The 21,657-nt window shown below is 46.4% G+C and overlaps 1 protein-coding gene across 3 annotated transcripts in view; it reads right to left on the bottom strand.

The window, feature by feature from the left end:
• NEU2 (neuraminidase 2) overlaps window positions 1-21,657 on the bottom strand; it is an 84,375-nt gene that overhangs the window by 23,058 nt on the left and 39,660 nt on the right. Inside the window, exon 3 of one of the 3 annotated variants that reach the window (XM_025463474.3) lies at window positions 11,504-11,681. The exons of 1 other annotated variant lie outside the window; for it this stretch is intronic. The gene's annotated coding sequence lies outside the window, so the exon portion shown is untranslated. The remainder of the gene's footprint in view (window positions 1-11,503; window positions 11,682-21,657) is intronic. One more of the 3 variants, XM_049101173.1, reaches the window with a different exon arrangement.

Raw genomic sequence — 21,657 nt, 5'->3', positions numbered from 1 at the left:
TCATTATACAATCTTACATCACTTCTTAATTATTTCTAGAAAGAGAAGAATTAATGGGTATGGTTTTATGTATTATAAAGCGAGGCTCTCTAACTTGAAAATAAGGTGATTTTTTCATGCTTACCCTGTTTGAATGATCCAAGTCCTTCAGAGAGCAGAGAGCACATTCTCAGGTGGGGTGGGAGCCCTGCAGGGCACGAGGACGGAAGAGGCAGAGGTGTGGACCAGGTGAAGCATGAGGCCTAGTAAAGGATGCTGATGGGATGGGTTTGCTGGAGCAGAAGGAAGGTAGAGGGAGGTGGTCCGCAATCACGATGCCTGGACCCCAGAGCCTCCGGGAGATCACAGTGGCGGTCTGTACGGCCAACACGCCCTCGGGGAACTCACCCCGCACTCCTGTACTCCAGCACTAGCTGGCTTTGCCTAAGTCACTTTCACCTATGGCTGGAGGTTCCTGCACCAGCACCAGTGTCCCCCACGGCTAGAAGCTCTGCCCATCTACTATCCAGATCCTTGGCGAGTTTAAAAGTGGGGCGCTGATTCATGATTATTTAATGAGTTATGTTCCTCCTGGGACAAATCCTCCAGAACAGGCACTTGGATGATGCCTTCAAAGGCTCACAGAAGCTTGGGAGCCTCTGGGCCAGGGACCAACCAGGATAAGGGAGGAAGGCAAGCTGGCCTGAGGACCTTGACCCCCAGGTCCTGTCTGGAAGTGACAAGGGTTTTTCCTTGGGGTTGACTCAGGAAGCATTGCTCAATTCCAAGTACAAGTTCACAAGATAAAAAAAACAAAAAACAAAAAAACAAAAAAACAAGTTCACAAGATCTGCTTGAGTCAGTGTTTCAGTCCATCATGGCAGTGAGCTCCTGACACACTGACTCCTCAGTACCTGGTCCAGCCAGTCGGTCAGTGTTTGCTGCACACCTGCCCGGGGCTGGCAGTGGTAAGGTATGATAAGATGGACAACCCCGGCCCCTTTACCAAGGCCCCTAAGCTCCCCCCACCCCCCATACCACTGTCCAAATAGGTAGGTTAGGAAAACTCAATTCCTCACTCACAGCTGATTTACTTGGCATAACAGATTCCCATTAAATCCCACTAATGGGACAAAACACTTCCAAGTGTTTTAAGTTTACAAAACCCTGACATAACGAGCTTTATTTTTCATGGTGCTCTATAGACCTAAATCCACTCATGAAAGTGAGTATATCTATAAAGATTTTTTTTCCCTCTCATATGAGTGATAAAAACATTTCTTGGTGGATTCTTGAATGCTGGAGGAAAGCCTTCTTTTCTCTAGGTTCCTTTTTAGGCAGTTAGCTTTGAACTTTAAAACGATTGTACGGGGCTTTTGTTTGTTTGTTTCCAGAGTAAAAAGGCATCTGGCACACGGGCAATTTTTCCTAGTGCCTGAGATATCAGAGCTGCTCTCCGGAACGTGATTTCTATGGTTTTCTGGCCTCTTTGGAACTCGTTCAGAGTCAAGATCAAAGTCACTCACAGTCAGCAAACTTGGGTTCCAAGTGAAGGGTGAGACTTGGAGAGATTCTAGCTCAGGGTCACGATGAAGCCATCATGATGCTCAATCTAAGATAAACAGACTCACCTAGGCTATGTTTGCAAAAATATTACTATGGCTGATTTGTGTGTTCATTGGCAAAATATCACAGAAATTGTCAAAATAAAGGAGCATGGGTGGATGTGCATGCATCTTTTAACCGTGGGCACAGGTGACGGAGGCCAAGGTGGTGATCCCGTAACTGCTTGGCCCCAGGCGGAGTCACTGTCTACTAATCTCTCTCCCCAAATCGTCTATAATCTTATGAGGCTGTTTTTTCAGGAAAGGCTGTTTGCTTTAAGTCAGAATGTCCTAAATTAAAAATGGTGAGGACTAGTTTAGAAATCATGCTCTCTGCCAGAGCCAGGCTGCCTCTACCACACGCTGGCTGAGTGACGTGAGCTGAGTCCTAACCTCTCTAACCTCTACATCCTCCACTGTACGAGTGGGGAAGATTGTACAAGCATGGTAACAATCATTAGGATTGCCCTGGGTGTTCCATGAGATGATGAATATAAAGGGCTTGGCTTTCACTGTTATTATCCCAATAGGCCTAGAGGGAAAAAAAAAAATAGATCCTCTTTTCCAGTATAAAAGTTGACTTTAAGCAATAGAGAATTTATCAGTTCACATAGAAAATATCAGTTCACTAAGCATCAAAGTGTACATAGAACCCTCAAATGTGAAGAGAACTGGTGTCTGTTGACCAGCTCACCCAGCCAGTGCTCTGGGCCCGGCCAGTTTTGGGAAACACCGTCCCTTTATGACGCCATTCAGGGCTGCCTGACATCAGCTGGGGAGGCTGCACACTGCCCAAGGTATCTGCACACTGGACCCAACCATTATTTCCCTCCAGCAAATATTTCTTGATAAGTGGAGGCATTTTTTCTGGCAAAACCATGCTGCTCCAGTTTTGAAAAATGAGTCTGATGCGTGAAAAGAATTTGAGGAGACTTAGGGCTCCGTCTGTAAGGAGAGTGTGTTAGCTTCTTGTTGCTGCTGTGACAAATGAGCATGTGCTTAGTGACTTCAAACAGCACAGACGCATCATCTTCCAGTTCTGGAACACAGGAGCCCAGAATGGGTCTCACTGGGCTAAAACCAAAGTGTCAGCTGGGCCACTTTTCTTCTGGAATCTCCAGGGGATAACGTATTTTTGTCTTTTCCTGCTTCCAGAGGCCACCTACATTCCTTGCCTTGTGGTCTCCTCTTACCTCTTCAAAGCCAACAATGGTAACACCTGCAAATCTGTCTGACCCTCCTGCCTCCTCTCCTAAGGACTCTAATGATTACGTTGAGGGGTGGGGGCACACCGCAGTGGCGGACTTGGGAGAAGCAGACCCTGGCCTGACCCTGTGATTTGAACATCTGTGGTGTGTGCTAGGTTCTGCAGGATCAGAGAACCCCACCAGGTGGGGCTTGGAGTGGGGTCTGGCCAGCTGCAGCCCGAGGAGACCTCAACTTGGCATGTAGTCAGGTGCTGTGACCATCAGACCTGCTGGTCCATCACCCCAGGGCCATGGGGCATGTGGGTGCTCAGTATTTGCTGGATAGAGGGAGGGGTCAATGGATGAACAGAAGTCTCTGTGGACTCCACTGTGGACCAAGTGGGCCCAGCCCTCCAGGGACAAGCGCTGGGGGACAGAGCTCCGAGGAACAGGAGGGTGGCACCAGGTAGGCCACTGGCACCGACCCGAGGGTTGGTCTAAGCTAGAGCCCACGGCCAGAGCCCTGTCAGGAGGAATGAAAGGAGAAGCCAAGATGGGCAGAGAGAACAGACTCAGGAAGGGTCAGAAATGCAGAGATCCAGGCTCTGGGGAGCCAGCACCCAGGGTTGCTGTGATCTGGGGGTTGGACAGCCCCCAGCTGGGTTCTCGAGGGTCTCATTGGCATGGGGAGGTCCCAAATACCCACCAGCCATTTCGTACATAAGGGATGCGCCTTGCCGATGGCCAAGCAAGGTTTGGGTTACTTATGATGAAAGCACATGGAATCCTGAACGCAGCCATAAATGGCAGAGAAGCAGGGTGGCAGGAGCTTCAGAGAGCAGTGGCCTTCACCCTCTCAGGGCCTGATGGGAGGTGTGGACGGCCCCACCCCCCCGGAAATGTGCAAACACACACTCCCGCACACGGTTTCAGGAGACGTTCACCCTCGCCGACCTTCAGTCTCAGAAGGCTGAGCTGGAGCAGGATTTGTCAGAACCCTGGGGTGCTGGTCACAGCACGGCACCGTCCCCACCCCAAGCTGCCCAGGCCTGCTCGTTGGGTGGGAGAGCCCAAGATTCTGCACTTCTTAAAAGCCCCCAGATTTTGCTGCTGCTCAAAGTGAGCCACGTTCTGGAAAACCCTGGCATACAGGGAGGGAAGAAAGCCTTAGCTGGGAAAGACATGAATTCCGCGGTGTCCGGTTCATCCAGGTAATTCCAACTCGGCGTGTCTGGAATGTCGATCATTTACATCGCACATTTATGATTTTTTAACATTTCCATGTGCCACTTGTGCTATTAACATTTTCTACAGATTGACTTTAAGTTCTCTATTTATTTTCATCCTAAGCATTAATACCTATGAAATCGCAGGTCTGATGTGCTAATTGGAATTTTTCTAAAATACATAAACTATGTAACTATTAATTTTTTTGATGGTTGACGTACTTCCAAAGATCAGTTCACAGCCACTGGTCCGCATCCCCTGCAGCTGGAAGGAGAACAAGGGACTATGTAGATTCATCCCAATCTTCTGAATATTTTAGGTGAGAGATAGTTTGAAAGACACCGACACCTCTAAACTTACCTGCCACCATTTGCCGTTTTTTGTTTGTTTGTTTGTTTGTTTACAAAAACATCTCTCTCTTGGGGTGTCTGGGTGGCTCAGTCAGTTAAGTGTCTGACTCTTGATTTTGGCTCAGGTCATGATCTCAGGGTTGTGAGATCCAGTCCTGCATCGGGCTCTGTGCTCAGCATGGAGTCTGCTTGAGATTCTCTCTCTCCCTTTCCCTCTGCTCCCCGCTGCCCCCCCTCCACTTACACATGTGCATGCTCTCTCTCTCAAACAAATAAAATCTTTTTTTAAAAAAATAAAAAATATCTCCCTCTTGAATAACCCACTCACCCAAACCAACACAGAAATCCGAGTCTTTCTGCCTCTGTTAGCTCACAGCTCTATCACCTTGAACATCCCTCCAGCCCTCTGTTCTCCTTGGCTGTTCTAGTCCTCTCCCTGCCCAGGCACACACTATGGGTCTTGATCTTGACAGCGCATGCCTCAGTAAGCCTCAGTTTACCTAACCTCCTTGGTAAACCCTCCTCAGAGCCTGAGTCACCTCCGTCCCACCTGCAGGCCTATGGGGAGATCACAGGATCTCACCTGGAGGCACGCAGAAGCACTTGTAATGCTTTCAGCACTGCACAGATGAGAAAAGTTTCTAGAAGAAAAAGAGGAGTCAGAGGAGTCAGGTTTGGGATGATGAACAATGTCAGGGAATTCCCTCTGTGGGGGCGCCAGGGCCTAGCAGACTGCAGACACACCTGTGCTCAACATGGGGGTGGACAGAATTCACCAAAACCACAAGAATTCAACTGACCAGGTCAACCTCATGTCCTAAACCAGAGATAGGGGAGTCCAGCGTTGGACCACTGGGAAGTGATACACAGGAGTCCCATCAAGCTGGGATAAGAAAGAGGTTTTAAGAAATTTTATTGGAAAAATACAAGGAACTGAAGGCCAAAATTAACACTTGGCCTGCGGAAGACTGAGAACCAGAAATTTCCCATGGGAGATGGGAAAGCTACACATCTCTCTCTCTTCCTCCTTCCCTCCGTCCCTCTCTACACTGGCTGCACAGCTACACCTATATATGGCTTGCTCTTGTCAATTAAAAATGCTTCTCCTACCCCCATAGCCATCCAGTCTGGATCCCCCTGCTAACTGGTCTGGGCCTCATCTCCATCATCTCTGGGAGAGTGAATCCAATTGGCTCAGCCCAGCCTCTGGCTTGATTCCTCCTCGGTCAAAGGTCCACTCTCTTCTGGCCAGCTGGGGCCAGGAGGCTGCGGCCAGGGGCACTCAGGGTCCTCCCCTTCCAGGGCTGAGGATGGAGCAAACCCCTAGGAAGGCATTCCAGAACAGGAGAGGAGCATGGCTACCTTCTGGTAATGGTTCACCAGAACCATTTTGAGAAACTGGGTTGGGATTAAGATATTCCCAATCAGCGAAGCAAGGAACCCTTCCATTCCTTTGACAGTTGTTATGAACTGCACATTCCCGTTCCCCCCAACTCCTTATGTTATAGCTCACGCCCGCAGTGTAATGGCATTTGGAGATGGGGCCTCCATGAGGTGATTAAGGGCAGATGAGGTCAAGGGTTTGCATCCTTATGATAGGATTAGTGACCCTATAAGAAGAGGAAGACCTCTCTGTCCCTGTCCCTTTCCCCCTCCTGCTCTCTCTCCTGTGCACACACCAGGAAAGGCCACGTGAGGACACACATAGAAGGTGGCTGTCTGCAGGCCAGGAAGAGGGCCCTCACCAGAAACCCGCCATACTGCTCCCTGATCTCACACTTCCAGCCTCCAGAACTGTGGGAAAATACATTTCTGCCGTTGAAGCCACCCGGTCTGTGGTATTTTGTTGAGGCAGCCGGAGCTGACTAAGCCACCAATACTGGTCTTGTCATTTTTAGCAGGCCTTTTTATAAATCTTCTAGAATGTGGGTTGATAGATGAGTTCACAGCAACTCGACATGCAAATGGCCCCACCACTAGAACTCCACAAAGACTCAGTGTTGAGTGTGCAACTTCCTGCATATAAATATCCCTGTTGGGCTATGGAAATGACATGCCTGTTTTTATGTAGTGTCTGTTTTGCGCTGTGACTGGGAGCCTGGCTGCCCTGGCCGGCCTCCCTCTGGCTGCGTCCAGCAGACCTTGGCCCACAGGCAGGCCGGAGCTCGCCAAGGGCGGTGGCCCGCTGAGGCCACTCACCCAGAAGGAGTGGTCCTTGCCCCCAGCTCACTCCCTCCTGTTGCTCACAGCCTGCCTGGCGACTGGGTTTGGAATACCTGAAAAAGAGTCAGCTTCCATTAATTAGGTAAAAAGTCTCTTAATAACGGGAAAACACTGTCGGAGCTGGCTCGGGCTTCACTTTAAGAAAGTAGGTTGAGCCCTCTCCTCCCCGACTCAGGCTGAGATTGAGGACTGCCACCAACGTGCTCAGAGGGGACAAGACTCTCAGGGACTGCCCCCAGCCGGTCCCCAAGAACGAGGCATAGATTTTCACTCACTGGGACAGAGCCAAGGCTCTGAAGACCCTTGATTACTTTTTTTTCAAACCTTATACCTGCCTTTTATATTGACCATTATAAACATTTTATAATCTTGGATTTTTTTTTTATATTAAAACATAAAAGCAAGGGCACCTGGGTGGCTCAGTCAGTTAAGTGTCTGACTCTTGATTTCGGCCCAGGTCATGGTCTCCGGGTTGTGGGATCGAGCCCAGAGTCAGGCTCCGTGCTCAGCTAGGACTCTGCTTGTCCTTCTGCTCCTCCCTTGATCCTGTGCTCTCTCTCAAATAAATAAACTTTTTTTTATATATTAAAAATAGGGGCACTGGGTGGCTTAGTTGGCTAGGCATCTGCCTTTGGCTCTGGTCATGATCCCAGGGTCTTGGGATGGAGCCCCCACAGCTGGCTCCCTGCTCAGTGGGGAGTCTGCTTCTCCCTCTGCCCCTCCCCTGCCCCTGCTCATGCTCTCTCTCTCAAATAAATAAAATCTTTCTTAAAAAAAATAAAAAATAAAAAGTAAATCCATTTAAACAAGTGGATCATTCACTTACTCGCAATGAGTGAAAAGGGTAGGGAGTATCCCTTGAGGCGTGCTGACGTGGTGCCAGGCCCCCTACTCTCACGTAATCCTTGCCCTAATACTGTACAAATGAGAGCTGTTTCCAGAGGGAAAAAGAAGGCTGAGGAGGGGGCTCTCAAAGTCTGGGATGACGGGAGATGTCAGGAATGGACCTTGCTTGCTCTGCGGGGACTTCGAGCGGTCCAGAACCAGACAGAGCCACCCTCAACGAGTGAATACATGGAACCCCGAGGACATGGCCGACGGTTCAACCCAGGGCCAACTAGGGCTGGGCCACCCCCTGCAGGCGGGAGGCTGGGGATCAAGGGCCCAAGGAGACCTATCCCAAGAGCCGTGATGAGGCAAGCTGGGAGGGCGCACCCCATCGTCTCCTCCACTCCCGGGTCCCATGGCTTCAGCCTGACTTTGGACTTCAGGGAAGAAAGAAGAGCACCCAGCATGCGCTGGGCTGCACAGGAGATGAGGGAGCGAGCTGCTCGGAGGCCACCCACCGCCGCTCACTAGGAAGCCTGGGACTGGCCATCGTTCTCACCAGGGTGACGGAGGGTCACAGCCACAATGGGGAGGACCCTGCCCCCTAACTGTCCTGGGGACCCCGTGAAGTGGGCAGGAGGGGTTTGCTGAACATGCTCAGCCCCCAGAGAAAACGGGGCCGTTCTGGCCTGGCTTCTGGCTTTGTCCCCTGCTATGTGCTCTGTGTGAGCTTTGCTCACTGCTTCGAAAGCACACGCTTGGCCTTCCCCTGTGTCCACTGAAGCCATTCCTTTTCTCTCAGCAGCAGGGCAGGGCCCTGGGACCTGTAAGACCTGGGTTCGAATTCTGCTTCAGCCACTGACCAGCTGTATGATCTCAGCAAGGGACTGAGTTTCTCTGAGGAGGACGTGGCGGGGAAGGACAAGAGGCTAAACCCCCTGAGCAGATGAGGCCCCGACAGAGGGAGCGGCTGGGCCTGGCGGAGGACGCAGGCTGAAAGCCGAGCGGGTGTGATACGTGGTCGGGGGCTGGGGGGTGACACAGAGGCCGGGCACCGGGGGCCTCGCTCCCATGCGTCTGAAGCCGGGAGGATGGGAAACATTGGGAAGGAGGGGAAGAAAGTGAGCCCGCTGGCGCTGGGGGCAGCTGGACGCTGGGGGCCTCTGGACGGTGTCCGGCCACTTTATGTTCTGGAAATCCCCACCTCATCCTGCCCACTCCTGAGGGAGCCAGAAAGCCCTGGCGAGGCCACAAGGACTCAAATCGCAGCAGCCTGTGTCAGGAACAGGACAGCAGAGAAGCTGAATCCTCTCTGACCCCGGCTGATGACCCATCACACGTGCCAGCGTCAGCTCAGGACACTGGCCTGGGTTCCACCTTGGCCCTGGGAACGCCAGCGCTGGCCTCCACACTGCCCCACCTTTCCACTCCGCCTGTGGGTCAGCACTGCCTCTCAGCAATTTCTGGAAGCAACAATAATGACAAGCTCTGAGTCCTTTTCCAGAGGAAAGGGGATTTGCCAAAGAGGTGCTTCTCCAGGCGTGCTCTCCAGACCACCAGGAGCAGCAGCAACAGCTGAGAACTTGCCAGAAATACAGACTCTAGACTTTTTCCCCCCACAGCCCTCCTGCAACAGAAACTCTGAGGGTGAAGCCCAGCAATCCGTGTTTTAACTCACTGAGGCCCACTCCAGTGTGAGAACCACTGCTTCACGGCCATGAGTACAAACGCTCCAACAACATGGAACAGTGTAGATGCATCTCACAAGCCAATGTCATGGGAAGAATTCAGACACAAGAGAGAACATTCTAAATTATTTCATGTACATAAAGTACCAAGACAGGCTGAGAGTCATCCAGGCTGTTAGAAGCCAGAGGTTACCTTTAGGAGCAGGTCAGGGGAAGAGTTGGAGAGACTCTCTGGAGCGGTGGTGACCTTCTCCTTCCCAATCTGGGCGCTGGTTACACGAGGTGTAAACATTTAGCAACCTGTACGCTTAAGACATGGGCGCTATCTATATTCTGTTATACTTACATTAAAAAAAATTGTTTTAACCATGTGAAAGGGCAAAAGAGACGTGCCACCTTCCTCTTCATTGTCTAGCCTAATGCTTGGGTGAAATCACTTGGGGATGGTTGGGAGTTCTGTCCCTTGGCTCCATAAAGTAAAAAAAAAAAAAAGTCAGGCATTCTTTGATCCTTGGCTAAGAAGGCTTTATGAATTCAACTTTTATGAATTCAACAGACGTCAGACAAGCAGGCTAATTAAAACCAGAGAGAACACATCCAAACTCATTGCTGCCATTTTTGGTAAATGCCGCTGCACCCACCTCGTCTCGGGGTTTGTAGATACTGTTTCCACAGAACAAGCCACCTCTTTCAACTACCCTGGTGGATATTTCACAAAGAGTTTATCTTGGAGGGGATACCAGGAAGTGATGTTGCACAAGGGGAAGACATTCTGTGCACGTTGGATGCCAGTGTTGGGGATGGGCTGGGGGCCAGAGGAAGAATCTCACCTCACCTGCCAGGAATTTTCTAGACCAGACATTTCAAGGCCTTGACACCACAGAATGTTAGCTTTGTGGCTCCACTGCCTATCTACCTAGGGGCTAGAGTAGACTCAGAACAATGTTCCTTATGAGGAAAATCTCAGCCCGCCTGGAAGGATATTGTAGGCTCATTTACCTTAAGGATATCAATTCTCCCCCAAACCCCCCCACCCCGAGTGAGTAGCTAACAGGCAACAACAGACGAGCCGCCTCTATGTGCTTAGCTGGGAGCTCCACCTCAAGATGATCCCACCAAAACGTCACCAGGCACTCCACCGAGAAGGGGAGGGAGAGTCCATGTCTCCTTCCAAAACCCCTCTAGGACCTCCCTGGATCAGCAGAAGCCTGCACCGCATCACCCTGCAGAATGACTTGCGCTTGGTTGTGTTTTTATGTGAAAACATCAACTTACACTGAAGGAGGCACAGAGGAAGAGTCTGAAGAAACCTGTTTGTGTGTCTGTAAGTGTGCGTGTGTGCACGAGCCTCGTGGGTCCAGGAGAAAGACCACCCTACTGGATTGAATAGACTGGAGTCCATGCATCACCTTGGACTCTCTCTATAATGCACATTCCTGGGATCCACTTCAGCCTTACTCAGTCCAAAATCTGGGCATGGGGCCCTGGGATCCATCTATTTAATAAGCTCTTAAAAGTTTAAAAATCACTGCACAGCAGCTCCTTCTTCCATAGAAGCCCTTGAGAGAAATTGCTTAGCTAGTCTTAGTCCTAAAGCACTTTCTCCTGAGCACTTGGTCAGTTTTTAATCTCTGACTGAGGAGAATGAGTCACTGACACATTTTCCCTTTTCCCATGGGCTACTAGGAAGCTCAGGCATAATTTGACCACATCCATAGCAAAAGCCTTTGTACTGGGACTTTCTTCACCTTATCCCCCATTGTTTTATGTCCCCACCTTTTTGTTCTCCTTTCTGATGTCTTTCTTCTTTTTAATTTATACTATGTTGGATAAGTGAGACATGAGTATAAATATTATTGTATTTATGGGTGGAAATATTACCTGTGCTGATTTGCATCCTAATGCACGAAGACAAGAGGTACTACACACTGTGCAACACCACATTAGTCCCACTACTTAATTAACATCTGTCCAGGCTACATGACAGTAGAGAACCAGGAGGCCCAAGGGGAGGCCATATGTTCAGCTCACACAACCGGTGAGAAGCTGAACAGGGTTGACAACCTGTGCCTGGTTGGTGCCACTCAACCAAGGCTCTCAGTGACTACACGGCTTTCCTCAGCATGCTACAGCAAGATTTGGAAGCCATGGAATTCCTGCTCAAAATGTTCTATTTTTTGGACCCCTGACAGAGGGGGAGGGGCAGGTCCTCACAACACCTTGCCCCAGGTTAGGCCTTATGTATTTTTTTTCTTCAAGTTGCCTGAATGATTGTCTCTTTCTCTAACCAAAAAAAGAGCCTAAAACTTAAATGTTAAAAGAAAATGATAAAAGTAAATTAAATAATAATAAAATAAAGGAACCATAAATCATGCATTATAGAATATTATGCAAGTATGAAAAGGAGATGTATGTACCTAGTTCATCGAAATACATTTTCAGGGTACCTGGTGGCTCAGTCAGTAAAGCATCTGCCTTCGGCTCAGGTCATGATCTCAGGGTCCTGGGATTGAGCCCCACATTGGGTTCCCTGCTCAGCGTGGAGCCTGCTTTTCCCTCTCCCTCTGCTGCTCCGCCTGCTTGTGCTTGCTCTCTCTGTCAAATAAATAAATAAAATCTTAAAAAAAAAAGAAATACATTTTCCAAAACACATTATTTAAGGGGAAGAAAAGGTAATTATAACCATATGTATTTTTTTAATGTTCTATAGTTTGAAGAAAGTATTTAATGCTTTATTTTTTTATACAAAAGAAGCTGTTTTATTCATATACAAGATTGGAATATTTTTAAAACATAGTATTTTCTTTTTCTTTTTTTTTTAACATAGTATTTTCACAGAGCAGTATCCCTTTTTAAATTTACTTGAATATTTAATGCTTTAATTTTTTTGTTGTTTATTTACGGAATTTATTCTGAGGTTCTGAACTCAAATATTTTTCCCAAGCTGCTTACCAACATTTCAGACTTTTATTGATGCCCTTTCTATTTTTAAATAATAATTTTATTTAGATATAAGTCTCATTCTACAAATTTACCTTTTTAGAGTATACAATTCAATGGTTTTTAGTATACTCAAAGAGTTGTGCAACCATGACCACAACCAATTTTAGAATATTTGCATCATCTCTCCAAAAGAAATCCTGTCCCCATTAGCAGCTCCTCACCCCCCACGCCTCAATCCTTCCAGCCCTAGGCAAACATTGATCTATTTTCCACCTCTATGCTTTTATTTGCCTGTTCTGGTTAGTTCTCATACATGAAATCAGACAATATGTGGTCTTTTGTAACTGGCCTTTTTTTACTATAGCAAAATTATTTCATGGTTCATTCATCTTTTTTTTAAGATTATTTATTTATTTATTCATGAGAGATACATAGAGAGAGAGAAAGAGAGAGAGAGAGGCAGAGACACAGGCAGAGGGAGAAGCAGGCTCCACGCAGGGAGCCCGACATGGGACTCGATCCCTGGTCCCCAGGATCAGGCCCCGGGCTGAAGGTGGCGCTAAACCACTGAGCCACCCCAGCTGCCCTCATTCATCTTATAGCATGTATCAATATTTGATTTCTTTCTAGGATTAAATAACATTCCATTGTATGGATTTACCACATTTTATTTATCTATTCATCAGTTGGTAAATATTTGGATAGTTTCCACTTTTTGCCAGTTACGAATAATGTTGCTGTACACGAACATTCGTGTACAACTTGTGTGTGAATATATACGCTCATTTAGCTCGAGAATACACTCAGGAATGGAATTGCTAGGTCACATGGTAATTCTACGTTAGCCTCTTCAGGAACTGCCACACTATTTTACATTCCCATCAGCAGTGTATGAGGGCTCCAATTTCTCTATATCCTCACCAATGCTTGTTATTACCTGTCTTTATTATTACCACCATCCTAGTGGATGTGAAACAGCATTTCATTGTTGTTTTAATTATTTTTTAAAAGATTTTATTTATTTATTTGTTTATTTATGAGAGACACACAGAGAGAGAGAGGGAGGCAGAGACACAGGCAGAGGGAGAAGCAGGCTCCATGCAGGAAGCCAGATGCGGGACTCCATCCCAGGACTCTGGGATCGGCCCCGAGCCAAAGGCAGATGCTCAACTGTTGAACCACCCAGGCATCCCCATTGTTGTTGTAATTAGTGGTGGTGCTGAGTGAATTTTCATGTGCCATTTGTATAACTTCTTTGGAGAAATGTCTATTCAGATCCTTTGCTGTCTTTGGTGTCATCTAAAAAAGCATCGTCTAATCTGATGTCAAAAGCATTTACAGCTGTTTTTCCACTAACAGTTTTATAGTTTTAGGTCTTACATTTATTTAGGTCTTTAATCCATGTTGAGTTAATTTTTGTAAATGGTCTAAGGTAGAGACCCAAATGCATTCTTTTGTCTGTGAATATTCAGTTGCCCCAGTATCATTTGTTGAAAAAACTATGCTTAACCCACTGAATGCTCTTGGCACCCTTAGCATCTATGGTCAAAAATCAATTGACCATAGATGTAGGGCTTGGTTTATGGATTCTCAGTTTTAGTCTACTGACCTTTATGTCTATCCTTGCATCAGTCTTGAGTTGGTTTGTAATAAGTTTTGGAAATCAGGAAATGTGAGTCTAACTTTATTCTTTTTGGGGGGTTGTTTTGGCATAGGTCCCTAGAATTTCCATATGAATTTTATGATCAGTTTGTTAATTTTTGCAGAGAAGCCAGCTGGGATTTTGATTTGGATGGTACTCAATATGGAGATCAATTTGAAGAGTAATACCATCTTAACAATATTAATTCTTCTGATCCATGAAAATGGAATGTCTTACCATTTATTTAGGTCTTCTTTAATTTCATTCAATAATATTTTATAGTTTTCAGAATATAAGTTTTTTTTTAATTTTATTTATTTATGATAGTCACACAGAGAGAGAGAGAGAGGCAGAGACACAGGCAGAGGGAGAAGCAGGCTCCATGCACTGGGAGCCCGACGTGGGATTCGATCCTGGGTCTCCAGGATCGCGCCCTGGGCCAAAGGCAGGCGCCAAACCACTGCGCCACCCAGGGATCCCCGAATATAAGTTTTGTGCTTCATTTGGTTAAAATTATATTCCTAAATATTTATTGACACTGTAAATGGAATTCTTTTCTTAATCTCACTTTTTGTGTGCTTATTCCTACCATGTAGAAATACAATTGATTTTTGTATATTGATCTTACATCTTGAAACCTTGCTGAACTTATTTCCAATAGCTTTTAAAGTGATTCCCTAGGACTTTCTAAATACAAGATCATGTCATCTGCAAATAGAATTTAACCCCTTCCTTTCCAATCTTTCATTTCTTCTTCTTTACTAATTGCCCCAGCTAGAATCTCCATTACAATGTTGAGGAAGTTATTTTTTATACCTGGCTTGTTGAGTACTTTTATCATGAAGGAATGTTGAATTTTGTCAAATGCTATTTGATGTCAAATGTCTATTGAGGGGGATCCCTGAGTGGCTCAGCGGTTTAGCGCCTGCCTTTGGCCCAGGGCGCGATCCTGGAGTCCTGGGATCGAGTCCCACGTCGGGCTCCCGGCATGGAGCCTGCTTCTCCCTCCTCCTGTGTCTCTGCCTCTTTCTCTCTCTCTCTCTCTGTCTATCATAAATATAAATAAATAAATCTTTAAAAAATGTCTATTGAGATGACCACCTAATTTTTATTCTTCATTTCATTGTTATAGTGCATTATTTTTGTCTTAGAGAGAGAGAGAGCGCACGTGCACATAAGGGTAAAGGGTGAGTGGGAAGGGGCAGAGGGAGAGGGAGAGAGATAATCCAAGCAGGCTCCTCACAGCACAGAGCTTGACTTGGGGCTCGATCCCACAATCCTGAGATCATGAACTGAGCCAAAATAAAAAATTGGACACTTAATTGACTGAGACACCCATATTAATTAATATCTGCATGTTAAACCAACCTTGCATTCCTGAGATAAATCTACTTAGTCATGGTGTATCATTCTTTTTATATATCAGTTTCTTGGTATTTTGTTAAGGTCTTTTTCACTTATATTAATAAGAGACATTGGTGTATAGTTTTCTTGTGATGTTTTGTCTGGTTTTGTTAACTCTCTATTTTTTATGTTTGTGATGCTTCTTCCAGAATATAGCATTTTTATAGATAAGAATTCATTTCTGGGCTGGCCATTCTGTGTCAAAGATTGACTGCCTTGGGGGGAGTCCCACATCCCTTGTATTATTGTATTTTATGATATTTTATGATCTTCATTACATATATACTCAAAAAGTTTGAATTAATATTCCCTATCTATTCTACAGATGAACTTCATAACCATTTTTAAAAAGATTTTATTTATTTGAGAGAAAGAAAGAGAGCATGAACACAAGAAGGGGGAGGGGCAGAGGAAGAAGGAGAAACAGGCTCCTCTCTGAGCAAGGAGCCCAAGTGGGGCTCCATCCCAGGACCCTGTGATCATGACCTGAGCAGGCACTTGACCAACTGAGTCACCCAGGCGCCCCTAATCTTCCTTTCTGGTAACATTTAAGTCTCATTACATTGGCCAACCCCCAACATGTTAATAGTGATGAGAGCAGGATCCGCCCTGATTTTCTAGCATCACTGTATTTTTGATGTGCACAGTACTCTTTATCATGATAAATTTTCCTTCTCATCTCACTTTTAAAGGTCTTTCCTAGAGTTTGGTATTTAATTTTGTCACTAACCCACTGATGTGCTATATTGTATTAAGATTGCTTAATGATTATGAAATTGCCTCTAAATCACTCCGAGAGCATTTTTTTCAAGAGAATTTTAATTAGAGAATTAAAACATCTCATTTAACAATTCATTCTTGGGACACCTGGGTGGCTCAGTGGTTGAACCTCTGCCTTTGGCTAAGGGCATGATCCCGGGGTTGCTGGGATCAAGTCCCACATTGGGCTCCCACCTGCTTCTCCCTCTGCCTCTGTCTCTGCCTCTGTGTGTGTGTGTGTGTGTCTCTCATGGATAAATAAATAATATCTTTGAAAAAAAATTCATTCTTCTTCTGTACTTGATTCATTAAGGAAAAAAAAATCTGGATTTTTTGTGAAGGTATAAATATAAAACAGCCTTTTCTTCCCCATCATGGCTAACAGTTTTCCTCTCTCCAAACTCACTACCCTGCTATATAGCAGGGCTCTTGGAGGCCACTTTGAGGTTAGATCCCATAACTTCTCTGCCTCCTCCATTTTTAGAAGTATTTCTGCATTTAAGATCTTATTCATTTTTTTCTCAAAAGATTTATTTATTTAATTTTTGAATAGGTTAATACATTGACATAGCTCTAAAAATACAAAAAAATATGAAAAGGTATGTACACTAAAGTCTCCTTCCCTCCCACTCTTGTTCCTCATTTGCCCAGGCTCCCTCCTCTGATTATTGAAACTCATTTCTCATAACTCCTTCCAGAAGTTTTTAGGTCCATCCAAATAAATTTGAATGTATTTCCCTCTTTTGCCGTGATGGAAATACAATACATACTCTTCTGCCCTTGTTTTTGTTTTCTTGAGATATTGTGGGATCCTTTCTTGATCAGAATTTAAGGTTGCCTTTTTCTTCCTTTTACAAAGGAATCTTATTCCATTGATGGAAATGTTTAGGAATATTTTTTAAAGAGAGAGAGAGGACACACACACACACATGCACATGCACTCATGGCAGCAGTGAGGGGTGAAGGGGGGAGCCCTATGAGGGGCTCAATCTCATGACCCTGAGATCATGACCCAAGCCAAAATCAAGAGTTGGATGTTCAACCAACTGAGCCACTCAGGCACCCCAAAGGTTTAGGAATTTCTAATTGGCATGACCTCTTCCTGATAGAGAGACACTAGTGTCTTCAACAACTTGCTCTTGGAAGCCTGTGCACAAACCACTCCTCACACCTGCAAGCAGATTCTTGGGCTAGATTCCTGCAGGTGGGATTGCTGAGCTAGAGCATATTTGCATTTTACTTTGGTAGACATTGCCAGCTATGATGGGGGGCTTGCCTCTCAGCTTCACCATTCACCAAACTTTTGATTTTTTACCAATGCAAAAAAAAAAAAAAAAAAAAGGATCCTAGTGTGGTTTGGATTTCCCTCCCTCTTATGAGACATGGGGTTGAAAATCTTTCACAGGTTTTTGAGAGTGATCTGTATTTCATTTTCTGTGACCTGTTCTTAGGTTTTGCCCATTTGTCATGTTTAAATTTTCTAAAGTTCAACCTCACACTAATCAAAGTTCCTCTCCCCTCCTTCCAGCACAGGATAGAGTACTGTGGTGGCGTCAGGGGGAGGGGCTTGGCCTGGAGAAATATCCTCCTCCTCCTCCCCTTCCTGAGGGTGGGGGAGGGATCAGGGATCAGGTGTAGTCCTGTGGCTGGCTGTGCACCCATGGTAGGAGGCATCCCACTGGCTCAGCCTGGCTCTTATGCTGGCTCTGATGGGTATTTAAGGTGGTCCTGGGCTAGTGTTCCTCTATACCTCTTCTCCTTTCCCTCCATCCGCTGCTGAGACCATCCCTCCCAGAGAGGCCAACACATCCCCCTCTGCTCCTAGAGGTACCTGCCTGTCTCCAGTTCAGGCAGCCCATTGCTTGGCTAAGTGGCCACCTGGGCAGCCCCCTCTCTCTAACACTTGCTAACCTCTGAGCTTGGGGGAACCTCAGGGGATTCTGGGGTCTTTACATGGGCTGCTCTGGAGGCCACAGAGAACAAAGGTCAGCATGTCTCATCTTCTAGGGCACACCAGGCCATGGTCCCTTCAAGCCCCACAGCATGAGGTCTCCCAGTGGGGCCTGACCTTCAGAAATCCTCTTCCCCGGAAGCCAACACTGGTCCCATGTTCCGTGTATGCTGAGCCTCAGGAAGCATGAAGGAGGGAGCAACAAAATGGCATCATAACCCTCTGCTCTCAGAACTCTCTCCAGGAGACTTGGGAGTGACTCCTAGCTGGGAGCCTCCCATTCTTACAGGAACCCAGGGCTATTCCAAGGCTCCCTGGAAACCATTGCCCTATTTGCCCCAAATATGGCACCCCAAAAACCAAGCTGCTCCCCACTTCTTATTTTATCCAGGCAGAGTGCAGGGAGGGGGCACACCTCCTTCAGCAACCCCTCGGGGCTGCCGGCTGACCCCCCCGCTGCAGCAGAAATTCCAGTAGAACTAAGCCATGTCTGGCCTCAGCAGCAATTCCAGAATAACTGGAAAAACCCTGCTCTGCATCCTACGATGCTTCCATCACCCTGTTCTGTGCGTCCTCCTTTATACATTTTCCTTCTCATTTTGACTCTTGATTTATAAGCTGCATGCATAGTTTTTCAAGAACTTTAAGGTACAAGTCATTCATCGGTGATGCTTCTTAATCTTAATTAGTATATTTAGTGGATGAACCTGCTGGTCTTGCCATAAACTCAATGCTTAATTTCAGCTTCTGGTGCTGTGGTGGCTGTCACTGGTGTTTCAGTGAGAAGCTGAAAGCTGAGGCTACCTCACCCAAGAACTCACTCCGGTCTTCTGCTGATAAACGACAGATGCTCAAACTCACCACATGAGCCAGACAGAGCAGGAAGGGGTGCATGGAGTGGACATGTCAAGGACTGGGGGAAGGTTCTACTCCCAACTGTATAAGCTCTGTGACCCCAGCAAACCCCTGCCCCTCCAGCAAGTGGGGACAGGCTAGGGGATCTCGGGCACCTTCTCAGTCCTCCTCACCCACTCTCCGTGACTTTCATGTCCTGACTCCTTGTTGCCTGCTTACACCAAGCACGTGCTACGTGCAGAAATGGTGAGGCCCTCCAAATGATTAAATACTTACTCTTATTCTCAGAGCCTTTGGGTTCTTTGAAGAGCTGCTTAAAAAATCCCATTACCTGGGATTTTTACAGCTTTTCCAGAAATCTAAAATAAAAAATTTATTTATTGTTTTTAAATTTCCAATATCTGAGGTTTTTCTGCCCTCCCTTGTGTCTGCCATCACCTGCCACCTTCTTCATCTGGGGCCCTTTCAGACGACCTCCTCCTTCCTCCCTCACCCACACTACCACAGCTCAGTGGTGGTGTGGCCTCTGCCATCTAGGCTCCACTTGTGGCCATGCTGCTCCCTGGTGCTTGTCATTAACTGTTTTCTTGCACATAGGAATGTTTAGTTCATCCTTTTCAGCCTCTAGCTTTCTTCTTCTTTTACAAGCTTTATTCATGTTGCAGATTATGTACATAGATAGGTAGATAGATAGATGATAGGTAGGTAGGTAGATAGATGGATGGATAGATGGATGAGGTCAGTAGGTAGGTAGATGGATGGATGGATGGATGGATGGATGGATGGATGGATGGATAGATAGATGATAGATAAGGTAGGTAGGTAGATAGATGATGGGTAGGTAGATAGATGAGGTAGGTAGGTGGACAGATAGATGTAAATGTATATCCCACACTCTCTGGCATTTGCACACCTTTCTGTGAAAAAGAAATGTGCTCAACCCTTCTATATCACTGTCTAGTTCCCAGGTTTAAAACTAATTTCACTAACTTCTGTTGCATCACCAGGAAAGGGGTGCTGTTCACTCTGGATCTATCACAGTCTGTTCCGTCCTGTACACAAATTGTGTCACTATGTCTAACCCCATCCCTGTCTCTTGCGTGAGTGTCCCGGGCCACTGGGCTGTACAGCCGATGGTGGTGCAGTGGGAAGCGGGTGGCTCTGGAGGACTCAGGGTCCAGCTGGCACTCAGCAGCTGTGTGCCCTTGAGAATGTTCTTTGTCTCACCGTGTTCTTGCCTCTCAAAAGAAGTTGCTTGGATTAGAAACTTATTGTGAAGCAGATGCTCAATGAGCCATTACTGTAATGAGTAGCGAGCCTTCCAGGTCCTGGTGGGTGCAGACCCTATTGCATCAGACTGTGTGCAGATCCCGCTTCCTGCCAAATGTGCCTCCTCTCCCTGACCTCAGGCCCAACTTCTCCCTCACAGTCCTGCTTCCTGTCCCACTGGATCAGTTCAACAGCCCTAAAGGAAAACCGAGCTCATTCTTTACTTTTCTCCCTCTTGAGCCAAAAGCAAGCCAACAAGTCCAGTTTGGAAGTTCAGCCTCCTATCATCCTCAGAGCCTTGCTCTCCAGCTTCCTTCAGGTCTCCACTTAAAGTTACCCTGAGACAGAGCACCCGACTGAGCCTAGCACCCTCCCACCCCTTGCCCCCTCTTCAGTTCTTTCTCTCTCCTGCCCACCAGTTAATCATTTGGAGGGTCTCCCCATTTCTGCGTGTAGCAGGTGTTTGGTGCAAGCGGGCAACAAGGAATCAGGACGTGAAAGTCAGGGAGAGTGGGTGAGGAGGACTGAGAAGGCGCCTGAGATCCCCCAGCCTGTCCCCACTTGCTGGAGGGGCAGGGGCCTGCTGAGGTCAGAGCGTACACCCCTGGGCTGCTTCCACATCTTGGCTGCATTAAACACTGAAGCGCTTATATCTTCTCAAAGTGGTGTTTTCATCTTCTTTGGTTAAATACCCAGGAGTGGAGTTACTGGATCATAGAGTCGTTCTGTTTTTAATTTTTTAAGGAACCTCCATTCGGCTTTCCAGTGCACGGGGGTTCCTTTATCTCCACATTCTGGCCGACACTGGTTTCTTGACCTTTTAATTCTAGCCATTTTGACACGTGTGAGGTGATATCACATTGTGGTTTCGATTTGCATTTTCCTGATGACAAGAACGTTAAGCATCTTTTCATGTCTGTTCGTGTCTTCTGTCCATGTCAATTGGGTTATTTGGGTTTTTGGTGTTGCATTGTAGAAGTTCTTTACATATTTTGGATACTAATCCTTTATCAGATATATCATTTGCAAATATCTTCTCTCATTCCTGTCTCGTCCTTTTGCTGGCATTTTACTTTGCTACACAAAAGCTGTTAATTTTGGTCCGGCCCCCATAGTTCATTTTTGCTTTTATTTCCCTTGCCTCAGGAGGTCAATATAGAAAAAATGTTTCTATGGCCGATGTCAAAGAAATTACTGCCTGTGTTTTTTTCTAGGAGTCTTAGGATTTCAAGTCTCACATTTAGGTCCTTTATCCATTTTGAGTTTGTTTTTGTATATGGTGAAAAGAAGTGGTCCAGTTTTCCCAGCACCATTTGTTGAAGGGACCGTCTTTTCCCCATTGTATATTCTTGCCTCCTTTGTTGAAGATTAATTTACCATATAAACATGGGTATATTTCTGGGCTGTCTGTTCTGTTTCATTGATCTATGTGTCCGTTTTTGTGCCAGTACTAGACTGTTTTGGTTTCCCCATCAATTATTTCTATTCCCCCTCCCCCTTCAGTTATTTTTTTAAAGGTTTTATTTATTTATTTGAGAGAGAGAGAGGGAGAAGCAGATTCCCTGCTGAGTAGGGAGCCCAATGCTGGGCTTGATCCCAGGATCCCGAGACCATGACCTGACCCGAAGGCAGACACTTAACAGACTGAGCCAGCAGGCGCTCCTGCTTCTTCTACATTTTTCTACTACAAGCACATGTCCGCAGACCATGCTGACAGCAGAGCATCTTCTAGGGCAGCTTTACGAGGT

Source organism: Canis lupus, chromosome 25, assembly GCF_003254725.2.
Source record: "Canis lupus dingo isolate Sandy chromosome 25, ASM325472v2, whole genome shotgun sequence".
Lineage (NCBI taxonomy): Eukaryota > Metazoa > Chordata > Mammalia > Carnivora > Canidae > Canis > Canis lupus.
The sequence above is the reverse complement of the archived record's forward strand: the minus strand, read 5'-3'. Positions and strand labels throughout refer to the sequence as shown.